This window comes from Macrobrachium rosenbergii, chromosome 42, assembly GCF_040412425.1.
Source record: "Macrobrachium rosenbergii isolate ZJJX-2024 chromosome 42, ASM4041242v1, whole genome shotgun sequence".
In the NCBI taxonomy this organism is placed as follows: Eukaryota; Metazoa; Arthropoda; class Malacostraca; order Decapoda; family Palaemonidae; genus Macrobrachium; species Macrobrachium rosenbergii.
In genome coordinates this window covers 29,774,236-29,794,235 of record NC_089782.1, presented here as the reverse complement: position 1 = coordinate 29,794,235, position 20,000 = coordinate 29,774,236, and the positions used below count along the sequence as shown (strand labels likewise).

Genomic DNA, 20,000 nt, shown 5'->3' with positions numbered 1-20,000 from the left:
CAGGTCAGGTTAGGTCCAGAAATCCGCCAGAATACGACACCGTCAAGATCAAATCAGGTCAGGTCAGGACACGTCAAGTCAGGTCGAGATATCCGCTGGAATACGTAACAGTCGGGGTCCCAGTCAGGGTCAGGTTAGGTCAAGAAATCCGATAGAATATACATCGCAGTTGTAGGTTCCAGTCAGGGTCAGGTCAGGTCAAGATATCCGATAGAATATATTACCTCGTGGGTCCCACTCAAGATCAGGTCAGGTCAAGATATCCGATAGAATATATCACAGTCGTGGGTCCCACTCAAGGTCAGATCAGGTCAGGTCAAGAAATCCGACACAATACATCACAGTCGGGGGTCGCAGTCAAGGTCAGGTCAGGTCAAGATACCCGATAGAATACATCACAGTCGGGGTCCCAGACAAGGTCAGGTCAGATCATGTCAGGCTGAGAAATCCGACAGAATGCATCACAGTCTGGAGTGAAATTGACAACACTTCGTTAACAGGCGAATAGGCCGAGGTCACGCAATTACAGGCTTTGTGATTGGGTCTCTAATCAGGGAACACCCGCTCCCGAATACGTGATTGGTGGCGGATCCTCTACTAATGGAACGCGTTACGTTACGCCCACCTTCGATTTCATACGGAACTGTTGCCTAAGTAGCAATACAGTAAGTATATATATATACATACACACACACACACACACACACACACACATATATATATATATATATATATATATATATATATATATATATATATATATATATATATATACATATACATACATGCAATATCTGAAGCCTATGTTAGTACACAAAGTTCACATACATTGCATTCCAATATACGCACACACACACATACGCAAGAGATACTACACAAAAATAAACACTCACACACACTGCACAGACTGGAAAAGAGCGTATTTTAGCGGCAAATATCTGACATTCCAGCTTTTCCAGGCCTCCCTGGAACCTAGCATATATCCGTGTAATAAGTATTATGAAGCTCTATTATTTGAACAGGCAATATGTATTATGATTCCCGCTTGTATATAACATTAGGTGGCATGTTATATAATTAATGGAAAAAATCAGGGTTTTGAGAGAGAGAGAGAGAGAGAGAGAGAGAGAGAGAGAGAGAGAGAGAGAGAGAGAGAGAGAGAGACTGAGAGACTTACTCATATCTACTTTGTTATTTGAATTTGACAAACCTATTGTTATGGAATAAACAATATTTTATATATATATATATATATATATATATATATATATATATATATATATATATATATATATATATATGTGTGTGTGTGTGTGTGTGTGTGTGTGTGTGTGTGTGTGCAGAATAATAAGAGTCAGAATAATAAGAGTACATGGAGAGAGAGAGAGAGAGAGAGAGAGAGAGAGAGAGAGAGAGAGAGAGAGAGAGAGAGAGAGAGAGATATCACAGAGGAGGCATCTTAACAACATATTTATTTAATAGCAGATTTCAGTTAATAATAATAAAATGATAATAAATAAATATATGAATATATATATATATATATATATATATATATATATATATATATATATATATATATATATATATATATATAAAGTAAATAAATAAGCAAAAAAAGCAATATAAAAAATACATTTCTATAATGTCGGTACCCAAAAATTGCCAAACATCAATAAAAATCCTTTTTTTTTTTTGAAAAAAAAAAATACGGACCGTTTAAATGCAGCCGCACTTTTTATTTTCTCAATTTCCATATCACACGATATTTCCATTTCATTCAAATAATATCAAATGGCATATCGATGGAGGATTCCTGATTTCCTATGGACTGGGGGGAGGGGAAGGGGATGGGGTGGGGAGGAGGTTCTGGACCCAATCGAAAATGGAATGTGATCGCCGGATGGCAACGCAAGATAAAATATACAATGAAATATAATACTCATTTGCGTAGTTCCCAATTTTGCTGTCTTGATTTTCCGGTTTGATTGCAATGAATAAATTGGCTGTGAAGGCTCTGGGTACGAGATTCATCCCTTCCCTAAAACCAGTAAGCCCTTACTGCAATATATATATATATATATATATATATATATATATATATATATATATATATATATATATATATATATATATATATATATATATATATATATATATATACATAATATTTATATAATTATATATATACATATATATATTTATATATACATATGTATATATCTCTGACTCACATCAGGATCGAACCCAGGTCTTTCAATTGAAAGGCAAGGGCGCTGCCCACTATGCCATGCAAGTCATAAAAGAAGCTGGAACCTGGGTGCCACTGCACACAAGGAATTACCTGGGCAAGGGATCCTGGTGTGAGTCAGAAATTTATTTCTGTTCCACACGTGATTGTGTGTTGATTATTTCTACCAATATCATATACACACACGCACATATGTATATATATACACATACCACATACACAATGCGTATAAACACACACACAGACGCCTAATCAAGCCGCAACCAACAAATGATAATAAAGAAAAATTATGATCAAAGTAAAGAACGAAGTTCGACATCCATTTTCTACGAACGTCACCATCCTCGACAAAGCATCAACGGTGATCAAAAAGTAAAAAAAAAAAAAAAAAAAAAAAAAATAACTCTATACATATATAAATTTCCGATATTCCAATTCCTTTGATAAGCTTCTTAGTTCTATTTTTTTTTTTTTTTGTGATTAGCCAGGTGTTAAGAGTTTTTTTTTTTTTACCTGCGTTCCGACAGATGTCGCCAGCTGAGTCTTTTCAAGGCGAGGATATGACGCGTGAAGCATCATTATGGATTATCACCTCTCCTGAGGAAGGCTTTTGCTAATTATGGAGAGAATGTTTTCTCCGTTTTGCCTGAAGGTTTTGCGAGTGCGAGGTGAATGTTTTCTCTGTTTTCTATGTGATATTTACTTTTATCTTTTTCAGTTCTTGCCAATGGGCGCAGATGTTATTATTCATACTAATACGCCCAATATTCAATATTCGTCTAGGAACGCTTGATAACATCTATGGTGGATTGATAAACATTCCTGTGTATTTATATATGTCCGTATGTGTATGTATATATACAGTATATGTATACATATATATACATATATGTATAACATATATATATAAATATATATATATATATATATATATATATATATATATATATATATATATATATATATATATATATATATATATATATATATATATATATGTATCTCTATTCAAGCGTGATATGGTACTTAATATAGACTCAGAGAGAGAGAGAGAGAGAGAGAGAGAGAGAGAGAGAGAGAGAGAGAGAGAGAGAGATGGAGCTTGTGTGGAAGAGAGGCCTGTCAACTAAACAATACATTATCCATACCCCTCCTATCTTAGAGAGAGAGAGAGAGAGAGAGAGAGAGAGAGAGAGAGAGAGAGAGAGAGAGAGACGCCTGTCAGCTAAACAATACATATCCATAACCCATCTATCTTAGAATTCTCGTGGAAGGAAAAAAGTTCCTTTGGTACATCGGGGGGGAAAAAAAACCTCTCCGCTGTCAATGGAAACATTACGGAAATATTACAAGTCGAAAAAAACCTGTCAAAGAGCAGATGACGATTAAAAAGGACCTGTCAGTCAAAAGAGAGAAGGGGAGAGGAGATTTGGAGGGACTTGGAGTGTAAGGGGGAGGGGAGGGGAGGGAAGGGAGGGATAGGGAGAGGGGAGGAAGGGGAGGGGGATAGGGGAGAGGGGAGGGGGGGACAGGAGGGTCAAGAGAGGGGAGGGAGAGGGATGAAGAGGGAGATGAGAAAGGTAGGGGAGGGGAAGGAGGGGGAGGGGAGGGGTGGTGACAAAGATGAGCAGAGGAGGGGAAGGAGAGGGGAAGTGAGAAAGAAGGAGGTGGAGAGGAGGGGGAAGAGCGAGGGGAGGGGACGGGAAATGATGATGAAGGTAGGGGAGGGGAAGAGGTGGAGGGGACGGGAAGGGAGAGGGGTGAGGGGAGGGGGTGGACAGGGGAAGGGGAGAGGAGGACAGAATCCACCAATGGCTCATCTAGAGAAAACAAGTATGAGACGAAAGGAGGGAGAGGGAAAGTGAGGGGGGAAAGGGAGAAGAGATGGAAGACAAAGAAGGGGAGGGGAAGGGGGAGATGGGAGGGGGAAGGGGAGGGGGATCCACCGATGACGGCTCATCTGCTGAGAACCAGATGAAAGAAAGAAACCTGTCAAAGACGTGTTCTCCAAAATCCCGGGAAAATTCTTCCCTTGTCCTGACAAAGGTATTGTCTTAAAGATCACGTAACTGTATCATGAAAAAGAACGCGAGAACATCCTATTTATAGGTTGGGGAGAGAGAGAGAGAGAGAGAGAGAGAGAGAGAGAGAGAGAGAGAGAGAGAGAGAGAGAGGTGTATTAATTTCAAAGCGATGAATCATACTATGGGAAAAAGAACAAGTAAAAAATGCGCAATCGAATTCTCTGTACAGCGTATAATCAAGGCCACTGAAAACAGATCTAGCTTTCGGTGGTCTCGGTATAATGCTGTATGAGCTGCGGCCCATGATACTTTAACCACAGCCCTGTGGTGGCCAGGCCTATATCGTTGCCAAACGCACGATTATGACTAAATCTAACCTTGAATAAAATAAAAAAAAATACAAAGGCTAGAGGGCTGCAATTTTGTATGTTTGAAGATTGGAGGGTGGATGATCAACATATCAATTTGCAGCCCTCTAGCCTTAGTAGTTTTTAAGATCTGAGGGCGGACAGAAAAAGTGCGGACAGAATAAAATGCGGACGGACAGACAAAGCCGGCACAATAGTTTTCTTTTTTCATATTTAAGAATATAAGACTGATTTATCAACATCCTATCAAAAGTCTTGAAAGCTAATTATTAATAATTAATTACATCTGTCAGTTAGGCTTCATTGCTCATTATGATAATGAGCTTTTATCCTCAAAAAGAAGGAAAGATATTAAATTAACTCTTACGCATGGATAACTGCCTAACAGTACTTCACTTTATTTCTAAAACCACAAAATATTAGTTTAACACAAAACTAAAACGTATTTAATTTCATATCAACAATATTCTATTCATTCATAAACTAAACAACTTATTTGCTTCTTAGTTGTAAACCTGCAAACATTAATTCTTAGCTTATTCATAGATCCGAAACACCATCTTGTGCTAATTATATCACTCGAGACACCTTCTCATGTTCACTTCCGAATCTATTTATTATTCATTCAATCAAAAAAAACTTTTTAGTTTTCTGTACAAGAAAACTATTGTGCCGGCTTTGTCTGTCAGTCCGCACTTTTTACTGTCCGCCCTCAGATCTTAAAAACCACTGAGGCTAGAGGGCTGCAAATTGGTATGTTGATCATCCAGTCTCCAATCATCAAACATACCAAATTGCAGCCCTCTAGCCACAGTAGTTTTAATTTTATTTAAGGTTGAAGTTAGCCATAATCGTGCTTCTGGCAACGATATAGGATAGGCCACCACCGGGCCGTGGTTAAAGTTTCACGGGCCGCGGCTCATACAGCATCATACCGAGACCACCGACAGTTAGATCTGTTTTCGGCGACCTTGATTATAAGCTGTACAGAAAACTCGATTGCGCCGAAGAAACCTCGGCGCACTTTTTACTTGTTCTTCGTTATTAATGACACCTGACCTATTTCGAAATCAAAATCATTATTACGACCAATTAACAATTTAATCACACGATCAGCAACGTCTCACTACAAATTTCGACTTGATAAATCCCTCTCAAAAATTAGTAAAAAAAAAAATCTCCAGAAATCCTAAATTCTTGTAATGACTAATTAATCCGCTCGGGGACGATAGAGATTTCACGCTTAGAGAATAACGGTAATTAGCTACGCGTTCGGGGAAGGTTATTCATTACACGTACTAATAAATGCCGATGATTACGGGATAATTACGATCATTAGTCTCCCTCACTATCCCTACCCCTAACGCCCCCCCGCCCCCATGGTCGTCAAAAGTCAGTAAAATTACATTTGGGGGAATTACTTTTTTTTATTTCAACATCATGATTTTCATTACCGCGATAAATACGTCTCATTACAGATTCATTCGACTCGTAATTATTTGTTTATTTTTTTTGTAATTTCCCGGGAGCCACTATCCAAAAAAAAAAAGAAATGTACATTTCTGAAATCCGAAATATATTTACCATTCTTATTCGGCCAAAGGTCAGTGAAAATACACTTGGGGGAATTAATTTTTTTTTATTTTAACAATACCATAACTCTCAATACCGCGATAAATGCCTCATTGCGGATGAATTAAAACAGAATTTTTTTTTTACTTCTTTATTTCCCGGGAGCTAATGTAAAAAAAAAAATTAGATTTATATAGAATTTAAATCGTAGTTTTTTTTTTTTATTTCTCTGAGCCACTGTACAAAAAAATTAATTTGATTAAAACAGAATTTTTAAATTTTTTTCCAGGGAGCCACTGTACAAAAACTAGACTTATAAAATTCAAATCGCAGTTTTTTTTTAATTTCCGGGAGCCAGTACAAAAAAATTATATTAATTAAAATTGTATTTTTTTACTATTTTTTTCCAGGGAGCCACTGTAAAAAAACTAGACTTATAAAATTAAAATCGTAGTTTTTTTTTAATTCCCGTGAGCCACTGTACAAAAAAATTAAATTACTGAAAATAGTATTTTTTTACTTTTTTTCCAGGGAGCAACTGTAAAAAATTACATTTATGAAATTCAAATCGTATTTTTTTTTAAATTCCCGGCTTCACTGTACATTTAAATTAAATGAATTTAAATCACAGTTTTTTATTTGTTTTTATTTCCCGGGAGCCACTGTAAAAAAATAGATATATAAACTTCAAATCGCAGTTTTTTTTAAATTCCCGGGAGCAAGTGCAAAAAAATTAAATTAATTAAAATAGTTTTTTTGCTTTTTGCTTTTTTTATTTCAAATCGTAGGCCGGAGTTCAATTCACTGATGAAAAATCATTTTATAAACTTCAAATCGTAGTTTTTGTAATTCCCAGAAGACACTGTATAAAAAATTAAAATAATTAAAATCACAGTTTTTTATTTTCTGTTATTCCCCGAGAGGCACTGTAAAAAAATCAGATTTATAAAATTCAAATCGTAGTTTTTTTTTTAATTCACGGGAGCCAATGTACAAGAAAAAATGAAATTTATAAAACTCAAATCGTAGTTTTTTACATTTTTTATTTCCCGAGAGCCACTGTAAAAAAATAAATTTAATTCAAATCATAGTTTTTTTATTTCCTGGAACCCACTGTAAAAAAATTTAAATTCATAAAATTCAACTCGTATTTTTTTATATTTCTCAGGAGTCACTAAAAAATTGATACAATTAAAATCGTAGTTTTTTTTTTAATTCCGGGAGCCACTTTAGAAAAATACATTTCTAAAATCCAATATATTTGCAATTCTTGTTTACCTGAGTTTAATTTCGGTTGTGTAAATAACTCAAAATGTCTCTTTTCAGGTAGAAACCAATTCCCTTTTTGTCACTTTAGAATGATAAAAATTATTTTTTTTTTTAAATCGCTGCGCTAAAATTCGCGCTGACAGATTACTGTTCAATACCTATAACCTTATTGAGAGAGAGAGAGAGAGAGAGAGAGAGAGAGAGAGAGAGAGAGAGAGAGAGAGAGAGAGAGAGAGAGAGAGAGAGAGCAATGGCTTGTTTTAAAATTTTTTTTTTTTTATCTTTTCGTTTCGCCAAAATTTGGGCTTACAGATTACCGTTCGATAGCCTATCCATAACATTATTGAAAGAGAGAGAGAGAGAGAGAGAGAGAGAGAGAGAGAGAGAGAGAGAGAGAGAGAGAGAGAGAGAGAGAGAGAGATGGCTTGTTTTTAAACTTTTTTTTTAAATTACCGTTCAATTTCTATAACCTTATTGAGAGAGAGAGAGAGAGAGAGAGAGAGAGAGAGAGAGAGAGAGAGAGAGAGAGAGAGAGACTGCTTGTTTTCAACACATGTCGCCTCAAGATCTGATAAGTAGAAATGGTATGAACCATCACCTGATTAAAATAAAAAAATATATATATATAAAAATAAAGAATATAACAGAATACATAAAATAAAAAAAAATAATAACACATTCACTATCTTGGCTTAAATGCTCTTATTGCTCAATATTGCCCAGGGCTTAATTCTAACCTGCGCTGCAAACTGTTGCAAATTGCGACTCGCAAAGCCGGGATCAACTGCAAATTCGAAGGGGATGAAGATATAATTAATGAATACAGGTCTCGCTTGTTGTCATATTTCAAAATATTCTTCATAGCAGCCACTGGCCTATAATACCTGGTTCTATAATACAGTGTACTAAAACTACTCTCTCACTATATTTGCCCCCAGTGAGAATGAAACTTACATTATCGTGGCCTCGCAACCTACGTGTCAACGGTGCGTCCGATTACTTAACGGTAGGTTGCTGCAACGCGATAGTGAGCAGATTTCTTTTAACGGTAGGGTGCCACAGCACGATAATTAAACCATGACTACTTGGCTACGTTTATAGTTTCTCAGTAGGAATCATGAACGAAGTCTTATTGTATCTTAAAGAGAATTTACTTCTTTCCCTCTACTACAGGCTTTGGGATGATCACCAGATCGTCAAGAATTTGATAATACGGAACACAATGGATAACTTCATGACCTATTTAGAGAGAGAGAGAGAGAGAGAGAGAATCAGGAACACTGTGTCTGCGCACTGAAATGTATCCAGATGTATACATATGCATAGCATTGTATACAAGTGCCAGAATTTAGTTCAAGTATTCATAACCAGACGCGTACAATGTTTCATACATGACTATAATTGATATTCATAAATATAATCATACAATTATGTATACAATCAAAAGGAAATGTCCCAAAAACATCATCAAAATCAACACCAAAATAAATAAATAAACAGAATTGAAATGAAAAGAATTTAGGCTATGAGGTCATTCAGCGCTGAAACGGAAATTGACAGTAAAAAGGTAACAGGAGGAAAACCTCTCAGTTAATCAATTGTTAGGAGAGGGCTGAGGAAAGTAGGATGGAAGAAAGAGAATATGAAAGGAGGTACAGTAAAAGGAACGAAAGGAAGGCACGCTGCAAAGAATCTTAAGTAATGCCCATAAATAAATAAAGAGATAAACAAATAAAAAGCTTTTGCTTCAAAATGAGTTTGGTAACTTTTATATATATAATATTAAAGACGGTGTCAAAGAGGCTAAGAACTCTCTCCCCCTATACCCTTCCCTTACCCTTCCCCGCCCTCCCTCCTCCTACTCCCACCTCTCTCTTTCTCTCTCTCTCTCTCTCTCTCTCTCTCTCTCTCTCTCTCTCTCTCTCTCCCAACTCAGCCCCGATATTTTGAAAGTCTGAAGAAAGGCGGGGGACCCCGCACTAATTAATATGCAGACACTGAAAATTGGGCGCAGTTAAGCGTGGCCCTCCTGTCAAACAAGATGAGAAGGAGAGGAGGAAAAGATGCAGGAGGAGGGGGAGGAAGGGGGCTGGGAACAGGGAGGAGGAGGAAGATGAGACGGAGGAGGTAACTTCCTCTTCCTATCCCACCGCCGAACGCTAAGATAATTCAGGTAACAAGAGGAAGAGATAGGATGGAGGAGGAGGAGGAGGAGGAGGAGGAGGAGGATGAAAAGAAAGAGAAAGAGGAGAAGATAATTTCCTCTCTTCCGGATGGAAAGATAAGTCTGGTAAGAGAATGAAAAAAATACAATGAGGAGGAGGAGGAGGAGGAGGAGGAGGAGGAGGAAGAGGAGAAGGAGGAAAAGAAAGAGGAATAAGAGAATGAAGAAGACTCTTCTTCTTCCTCCTCCTCCTCCTCCCTCAATCTCCCATCGAAGGCGCGGAAGGAAGTGCGAAGACGGAGCCGGAAGGAAAAGAAAGAAGGTGTGGCTGGCTGCCACTCCAGGGTGAAAGGAGAGAGAGAGAGAGAGAGAGAGAGAGAGAGAGAGAGAGAGAGAGAGAGAGAGAGATGCATGTGTCATGAGATAAGAGAGAAAGGGTGACAGAGAAAGTGTGATAACCGGTAATGGACGCGAATGCAAACGTCGAAACGGAGAGAGAGAGAGAGAGAGAGAGAGAGAGAGAGAGAGAGAGAGAGAGAGAGAGAGACATGACCTTCCTAAAGTTGCAGAAGAACAAGGAAACAGCCCCAAAGAGACAAACAATAAATACAAGACCACTCGATTGAGGAAACAGTTTTAAAGACACAGCAAAACCAAGACCACTTGATAACGGAAACAGCTTTAAAGACACAATAAATCAAAGACCACTTGATAAAGGAAACAGCTTTAAAGAAAAAAAACCAAGACCACTTGATAAAGGAAACACCCATGAAGACACAACAAGAAATCTAAGACTACTTGATAAAGGAAACAGCTTTAAAGACGCACAACAAAACCAAGACCACTTGATAAGAAAAATGGCAATAAAGAGACAATAAATCCAAGATCATTTGATAAAGGAAACAGCTATAAAAACACAATAAATCTAAGAACACTGGATAAACGAAACAGCTATAAAGACACAATATATCTAAGACCACTTGATAAAGGAAACAGCAATAGAATCACAATATAACCAAGACCACTTGATAAAGGAAAGTCTATAAAGACACAGTAAAACCAAGAGCACTTGATAAAGGAAACATCTATAAAGACACAATAAAACTAAGACAGCTTGATAAAGGGAACAGATTTGAAGACTCAACACATCTAAGACCACTTGATAAAGGAATCAGCTTTAAAGAAATAATACAACCAAGACTACTTGATAAAGGAAACATCTTTAAAGACACAATAAATGTAAGACCACTTGATAAAGGATACAGCTTTAAAGAGACAATAAATCTAAGACCACTTGATAAAGGGAACAGCTTTAAAGACACAATAAATCTAAGAACTCTTGATAAAGGAAACAGCTTTAAAGACAATAAATCTAAGACCACTTGATAAAGGAATCAGCTTTAAAGAAATAATACAACCAAGACGACTTGAGAAAGGAAAAGTCTATAAAGACACAATAAATCTAGGACCCCTATATAAATGAAACAGTCATAAAGACACAAAAAGACCACGCCCACTTGACAAAGGATATAATGTAAGACTAACGGATGTTTAAAAGAGCTCTTTCTATACCAAAACCCGCTGTTGAAAGAAATCTCTGTTGTCATAAGAACATATCACAATAAAGTAAAATTGTTCTATTTAAAAATAACAAATATCGTATCCTATTATAAAATATAACTTTGCACAGACAAATTATTACGCTATACTGACCAACAGCTGGCATAAATAACAACTAATATATATTATTGGACAACCAGTTTATTGTAGCTTTGTACAGTACATTCCAAAATGAAATCCTATATCTTTTCACTTTGCTGTTGAATTGAATTGAATTGAATATAGAATGTAGGTCAAAGGCCAAGCGCTGGGACCTACGAGGTCATTCAGCGCTGAAACGGAAATTGACAGTAAAAGTTTGAAAGGTGTAACAGGAGGAAAACCTCAAAGCAGTTGCACTATGAATCTATTGTTAGGAGAGGGTTGAGGAAAGTAAGATGGAAGAAAGAGAATATGAAAGGAGGTACAGTAAGAGGAAACTTTGTTGTTGGGAATATTTATTTACGACAAAGTTGAAAATCTTTATTTTTTTATTAACTTCAACTTCTTGTTTTTATTTCTATTTTTATTCTACTTTCTGAAGGCTTCCCGATGATGTGAATATATTCAAGATTCAAGCAACACCAAAATAAGCATCCTAGCTTGAAACTAACTTTACGCAGATTAATCAGAGTAAAAGGTCATTAAACATAAAGGCGATTAACAAAAGTTTGGCGTACTGTGGTGTTACACACAGAAAAAATATAGAGATTATCACGAAACTTTATTATATTTACAGCATATATATATATATATATATATATATATATATATATATATATATATATATATATATATATATATATATATATATATATATATATATATATATATATATATATATATATATATATATATATATATATATATTATATATACATATATACAGTATATATATATGACTGTGAAATATTTTCTATTAAAACAAAATTCCATGAAATATAAGGGAGAACACTATTTGCCTGAGGAGAGAGACAGTTTGGTCTCTGAAATATAGCCTTTATTTTTCCACATTTTGGAGCTTCTATGAGCTCCCTTAAATTTGATATATTTATATATGCATATTCCTCAAACTCATTCCCAGCAAACAACGAACATTTAACGGGCAAAACTATAACGAGCCAAAACGTCAGCGTGACCCACAACCCCTTTTGTCAACCCCCCCCTCCTCCCACTCCACCACCAGGTAAAACATGTAACAGCTGTTTTGCCTAATAACTGTCGAACGCCAGTTCAGCAAAATTGTCCCCATTAAAGCCACTTTTTTTCCCTCCACTATTGGCAAAATGGAAATGGAATATGAACCGCAATGGCGTCTCATTTGCATTAATTGTCGACTGGAATTTGATTAAGGGGGTAGGGGGGTAGGGGGTATGGGGGAGGAAAAAGAGGAAGGGGGGGGGTTTCACACTGATATATCACAGTACACCGGCGCAATTACAGAGGTTTGCTCATGCTTGGCATGGTCCATGATTGATGGGTATTTTCGCTTTGTTTCTCTCTCTCTCTCTCTCTCTCTCTCTCTCTCTCTCTCTCTCTCTCAAGGGGTTAATACAGGAAATGTATCCATTTTGAGGAGATATGAATGCAAAATTAAGATGATTAACACTAACCCTATATATAAATTATGTGACTGATCAGTTCAACAAAAGTTCTCAACCATCTGGCATGGAAGTGTTGGGAGTCTATATACATATGCATGAAAATACTAAATGAATTAAATGTTAAGAGAAAATGTGAGGAATAGATATATATATATATATATTAACTTTATCACATACACAGTTGCTCTGTGCATTAGTAGAATTACTAAAAGGACCTTATTCAAACTGGATGGTGTGCCGGATACTTGATATTGTGGACTGTTTGTCCAAGAAAGCTTGTAACTTATTCTGAATAAATACTCCATTAGATACCATCCAGTTTGAATGAGGTCCTTTTAGCAATATATATATATATATATATATATATATATATAAATATAATGTATGTATATATAAACTACAACCTTCATCAAAAAAACAATAAAAATAATTTACAAGCTTCAACAGAGAGTCGTCCTTGACGCTCAAACTCGACAAACAGTGTTACACAGAATCCACCAAAATACAAAAAAAAGGGGCATTAAAACCCTGTCTGCCGGGCATACCAAATCATTCCCCCCCTCCCCTCCCTCCCCTACCCCCAATACCCAATCCTCCCCTTCCTCTACCCACCACCAACATGGGCGCCCCCCCCTCACCCCAGGGCACAAAAATGTAGCCTGCTGTTTTGCCTAATAACTGCCAATGGCAATTCTCCAAAAACTGTCGCCATTAAAGCCAATTTTTTTCCCTGTATTGGCAAAATGGAAATGTAAAATGAACCGCAATGGCGCGACATTTGCATTAATTGTCGACTGGAATTTGATTGGGGAGGGGGAAGGGGAAGGGAAGGGAACGGGTGGGGAAGGGAAGGGGGATTTTCAAGCCGCTATCAGACCCGTACACCGACTGAATTTACAGAGGTTTGCCGATGAGAAAGATGCACGATGACGCTTTGGAAAGGCCTCAATCGCAATTCGTGTATCAGTCAGATGAAAACATCTGTTAATGACAGGCGTTAAACATCTGTCATTTTTTTAAATGGTATGGTGCATAAATTCATAGAATACATAATTCATTAACTACTTATCCATCTATCTGTCATATACTTATTGGACCCATGTAAGCTATGCGCAAATTAATTTTCATGGAATGGAATATCGAGTTTAGGCCAAAGGCCAAGCACTGGGACCTATGAGGTCATTCAGCAGTGGAAAGAAAATTGAAAGTAAGGAGGTTTGAAAGGTGTAACAGGAGGAGAACCTCGCAGCTGCACCATGAAATAACTGTTAGGAGAGAGTGGATAGCAAGATGGAAGGAACGAGAATATGAACGGAGGTACAGTAAAAGGAATGAAAGGGGTTGCAGCTAGGGGCCATGGAAGGGACGCTGCAAAGAACATTTAGTAATGCCTACAGTGCACCCTGTGAGGTGCACTGACGGCAGTAACCCCCCAACGGGGAAATTAATGATCATGCCCAAAGATTCAGAACAATGTATACCTATAAATACATATACTGTATACAGAATCATATTTGTCGTATACATACAGTAGATACATGTATGTATATGCAAATGAAAGCGCATGCCCACAGATTCAGAACAACGTATACCTACAAATGCATATACTGTATACAGAATCATAATATTTGTCGTATACTTAGATACATGTATGACGCATACAGATTAAATCGCATACCTACTAATACAGGTATTGTATACAGAATTGTAATATTTGTCGTATATTTCAGACACATGTATGACACATACAGATTAAACTGCATACCTGCAAATATAGGTACTGTATACAGATTTTTAAACAAGGAGCGAGCGCTCACTAATTTCCTATCATTAAACTGAAAGACAAACCTGTAAGTTTCACCATTACCATAAGGACGACAAATTGTCTTCGACCATAGATTCTATGGTGGCGAAAATATTCCCTTACGTTATGGCAAATTTGGCTTTACAAATATAATTTGATAGTGGATTGTCGCGTGACACTTATAGAGTTTATGATTTACATTTGCGTGGACAGAGAGAGAGAGAGAGAGAGAGAGAGAGAGAGAGAGAGAGAGAGAGAGAGAGAGAGAGAGAGAGGATGAGGGGTTTCCTTTAATTGATTTATAGAAAATATGTATATCATATATATTTATATATATATATATATATATAAATATATATAATATATATATATATAAATAAATTATATATCTATATATATAAACTATATATATATATATATATATATATATATATATATATATATATATATATATATACAGTATATACTGTATACATACTATAAAATCAATCTCCCGTATGGAAGAGTATTTCCCGCAGATATTGAGAAAAATAAGCCTTCAAAAAGGAGGCCATATAGACGAAATAAAGAAGAGATTGAGGTGTGGGTAGGGGGTAGGGGGAAGGGGGAGGGGATAAGGGGATGGTGGGGAAGGAAAAGTGAAGAACAGATGTGAAAAGAAAAACGAGATTCCTTCGGGTGTATGGGAGGAGGAGGAGGAGGAGGAGGAGGAGGAGGAGGAGGAGGAGGAGGAGGAGGAGGAGGGAAGGGGAGAGGGAGGGGAGGGGGGGGGAAGGGGAGGGGGACAGAGTATAGGGAATGAGAGGGAATTTCGATTACCATATATATTACAACAGCAACTTTCGGTATCTAAGAAAAATAGAAGTCATTTCTGTGCTCTTTCAACTCTGCGGGAGCTTTTGGCCCCTCTGCTGAAAATAACCTATCACATGCAAGCAACAACACACACACATACGTATATATATATATATATATATATATATATATATATATATATATATATATATATATATATATATATATATATATATATATATATATATATATATATATATATATATATAAATAAATAAAATATATATACATATGTACATATATATGTATATATATATATATATATATATATATATATATATATATATATATATATACACATATATATATATCGAAATACTGTGCAACTAGAAAACACAATCACAATACCTTTGTCCTCCTTTCTCAAGCACATGACATCTCCAATAATGAGTACCTGCAGAGAAAAATAACGCTTGTTATTTAAAAGCGCCAACACCAAACATTTCATGTCTATTCTTAAGAATAACCAATGAATAATGTGTAATATTCCAACAACAATAACAAATGAATAATATATATTCCCTCATTTACCCGCATATGTAGACTGTAATGTATAATCTCCTATTTACCAGATACTGAAAAGAGAAAAAAAAGCAATTTTCTCTGAACAATATAAACCGTAGTTCAATAGGTGCACTTTAACAACGAGGAACACGGAAGGAGTTATGGAGTTCCAAGCTCTCAGAGAACATACAATACAATGGTCTGAGAGATTTCATCACCATTAGTTTTTCTGAGCAAACAAAATGGCCTCTTTTACAAAGAAACTCAAAATTTCTAAGATAAATTGAACTCTTTATTCTTCAGCCTCTTCAATATTGTAGGTGATGTATATACAGTAATGTATTCCCTTGCAGTAATGCACTTATCTGAAATATACAGTAATTCTGCAAGAAAATTTACAGATATATGAGATGTCTATTAGGCAAATAACTAGTCAACTACAGACTTACAGTAAATATATAAAGATCATTTCAACAGATACTATGTACGGTGAGTAACTACAGAATTACAGTAAGTCCTTGCATTCATCATCATTATTATCATTCAGAAGATGAACCCTATTCGTATGGAACAAGCCCACCACAGGGGCCATTGACTTGAAATTCAAGCTTCCAAAGAATATGCTGTTCATTAGAAAGGAGTAACAGAAGGTAAATGGGAAATACAGAAAGGAAAGATCAATTATTAAAAAAGAAAAATAAGAAAGAAGGAATTAAAATTAACAGCATAAAACTAGTGGCAAAACTAATAAATAGACATAACAACAGCAGCATTGTAAAAATCAAAATCAATAAACAATAATAATACAAAAAAAAAACAGTATTTACGATATTGACAAAAATTCCGTTGAAAGTCTAAATAAACCTGCCACAACAACTGGGGTAGTGGAGTCAGGTTGGATTTATAAATTATAAAGAAGCCCCGAAGGAAAATGAAACAGGCGAGTGAATAAAAAAGAGGAAAAATGCCCGACTGTACCCTCAAGCAAGGGAATTCAAACCCAAGACCCTAGAAGGCCATGGTACAATGGCTATGGCGCAGTTCATGGTTGAAGAAAAGGGTTTGTATTCAAGAGTACCCTTTTCTTAGGAGGGTTGCCTGAAGTGAATGTTGGTAAGAAAAGCCATATGCAGAAATTACATAAAACCTTCACTGTTGAAGTATTAGATACAGGGAAAAACGCAGAAGTGGCGCAGTCAACAAAATTCAACAGAAGCACAAAGAATGGAAATAAACGCCTCGGAATAAAACCCTTTTAAAAGCAGCAACCAAACAGAAAGAGGGGTTGGGGAAAGATATGTAACAAAGACTCAGAATCAGACGCCATTAATTGACTTCTTCCTAAAAACCTGACTGACTCATCATCTAGAGTGTAAAGAGATACTACTTCAAAAACATAACTCCAAATTTCAAATTTCAAAAAAATGTCGAAAATTTTCAGAACATTCGAAATTTTTAAAAATTTCAAAACGTTTCTAATTTGAACAAATTTCAATAATTTTCACATTTCAAAAAATAAAAAAAAAAAATTCAAATTTCTAAACATTTTTCAAAACACTTCAAATTTCAAAAAATTTAAAACCATTTCAAATTTCAAAAATTTTTTCAAAACATTTCTAATTTCAAAACATTCAAAACATTTCTAATTTCAAAAACATTAAAAACTTTTCTAATTTCAAAAAATTTCAAATCCCCCAATTTCAAAACATTTCTAATTTCAAAAAATTTCACATTTCAAAAAAAAAAATCTCACAAAATTTCAAAATTTAAAGTTTCAAAAAAAAAAAGTCATATTTTATAGAATTTCAAAAAATTCCAAAAACATATCAAATGTCAAAACATCTCACATTTCGAGATGTCTCGAAACACAAACCCTTTTTAAAAGCAGCAACCAAAGAGAAAAATAGAGAGAGAGAGAGAGAGAGGTGGGAGACAGACATTCAACAAAGACCCAGAATCAGACACCATCAATTGGCTCCCACCTAAAAACCTGACTGACTCATCATCGGCAGTAAAAGGAGATACAAGCAGGAGTTCTTCACAAAGATAAAGCAAACACTGGGTAATGCAATCACAGGCGTAAAACTCGTCCGAGTATATTAGCAGCAAGATTTTGCTTCCCGAATATGCAAATGAATCTCATCAGCTGCCTTTGATAACCCATTAAGAATCCCCTTTATTGCATTTGGCTGGCACAGAGAGAGAGAGAGAGAGAGAGAGAGAGAGAGAGAGAGAGAGAGAGAGACTCATCTGTCAAATAGAAGGTGAGATCATCTGTCAAATAAGAGATCATATACGTGGAGAACGTTTAGAGAGAGAGAGAGAGAGAGAGAGAGAGAGAGAGAGAGAGAGAGAGGACTCATCTCTCAAATAAGAGATCATAAGCAATACATGCAGAGAGAGAGAGAGAGAGAGAGAGAGAGAGAGAGAGAGAGAGAGAGAGAGAGAGAGAGAGAGAGAGAGGACTCATCTCTCAAATAAGAGATCATAAGCAATACATGGAGAAGGTTTACACACACACAGAGAGAGAGAGAGAGAGAGAGAGAGAGAGAGAGAGAGAGAGGACTCATCTCTCAAATATGAGATCATAAGCAATACGTGGAGAAGGTTTACGGAGAGAGATTTAATAAATTTATTACGCCCAAAGAGAGAGAGAGAGAGAGAGAGAGAGAAATCAACAGAAAAAAATTACAGATTGAATTATCAGAGATCAGTTACAAAAATAACATATATGTCTCTCAAATAAGAGATCATAACGCAAAATTAAGTCTAGTGGAGAGTAAATATTGCTTTGAAGTAAATTTTGTCACATACAGAGAGAGAGAGAGAGAGAGAGAGAGAGAGAGAGAGAGAGAGAGAGAGAGAGAGAGAGAGAGAGAGAGAGAGAGATCATAAGCAATAGGTGGAGAAGGTTTACAAGAGTCGTATCGCACACCGCAGGAAGGATCCAAAAATAAAAAAAACCACTGAATAATAAGTCATAAATCGGTCAGTCGTCTCGAATAAGAAAAAAGAAAAAAAATGAAAAATGGGGCCTAAAAATTCTCCCATCACAAGCCAATTAATTTCGGGGAAAAATCGAGAGAGAGAGAGAGAGAGAGAGAGAGAGAGAGAGAGAGAGAGAGAGAGAGAGAGAGAGAGAGAGAGAGGAGAGGGTGGGCTAACGAATAAAGATGAGAAGGGAGGCTGATAATTAGGATGATAAACATTGAATGGAGACAAGAACATCATTTTTCCACTGATTGATTTGCTTGCTCAGCCTGGCGTCGCGATGATTATGGTCATCGACAGTGAAAACATTATTGGATAACACACCTTCCCAACTGATTGATTAATTTTCTTGCGCAGCCTGGCGTCGCAATGATTACGGTCATCGATGGCTGAAATATTTTTGGCTAAAGGACCTTCCATAAGAAATATTTACTTGATACATGCACTTTTAATAAATAAGTTAAAAAAATTTACAAAAATACCGCAGACTAACTAATAAACTGACAGAATTTATAGTGAAATATTACTTAAAATTCCAATTTGATTGCAAGTGCCAAGTAGTTTAAAAGGTACTTTTTTATTTTCCTCAATAATGTTAAAAGTAAAATAGAATCCCTGTCTTACTTTCAAGCACTGTCCTTTTTTAAAAATCTGTTTTTAAAAGCCTAATTTTATCTCAATATCAACAAAATATGACGCCAATTTAGAGATCAATCAGTCAATCAATTGAACAAAATCAAACAGATTGTCTTTATGGCAGTATATTTTCGTCACTAAGGTTCTGTTAAAGGTGACCAAAGCAAGGAACAATATAACAGAGAGAACAAGAAAACGGTCGTTGACTTTATTTCCTATACAAGGTGGCAATGTCTTTCCTTAGTGATGTGTACTGATCGCCCGTCCTTCGAATGACATTTTTTTTCTGTCGACGAGAGAGAGCTCTCTCTCTCTCTCTCTCTTTCGTCATTTTCATTTCCTCTCTCTGCCTGCCATTT

The 20,000-nt window shown here is 36.0% G+C and overlaps 2 protein-coding genes across 3 annotated transcripts in view; both read right to left on the bottom strand.

Annotated features, from left to right (window-relative positions):
- LOC136828133 (carboxypeptidase N subunit 2-like) overlaps window positions 1–20,000 on the bottom strand; it is an 849,326-nt gene that overhangs the window by 577,279 nt on the left and 252,047 nt on the right. The window contains exon 2 of one of the 2 annotated variants that reach the window (XM_067085940.1): window positions 15,859–15,904. The gene's annotated coding sequence lies outside the window, so the exon portion shown is untranslated. Of the gene's footprint in view, window positions 1–15,858; window positions 15,905–20,000 lie in introns of those variants that run through there. The other variant, XM_067085943.1, reaches the window with a different exon arrangement.
- The window catches only part of LOC136827781 (micronuclear linker histone polyprotein-like), a 67,411-nt gene that overhangs the window by 44,234 nt on the left and 3,177 nt on the right, over window positions 1–20,000 (bottom strand). The gene's annotated exons all lie outside the window — the stretch shown is intronic.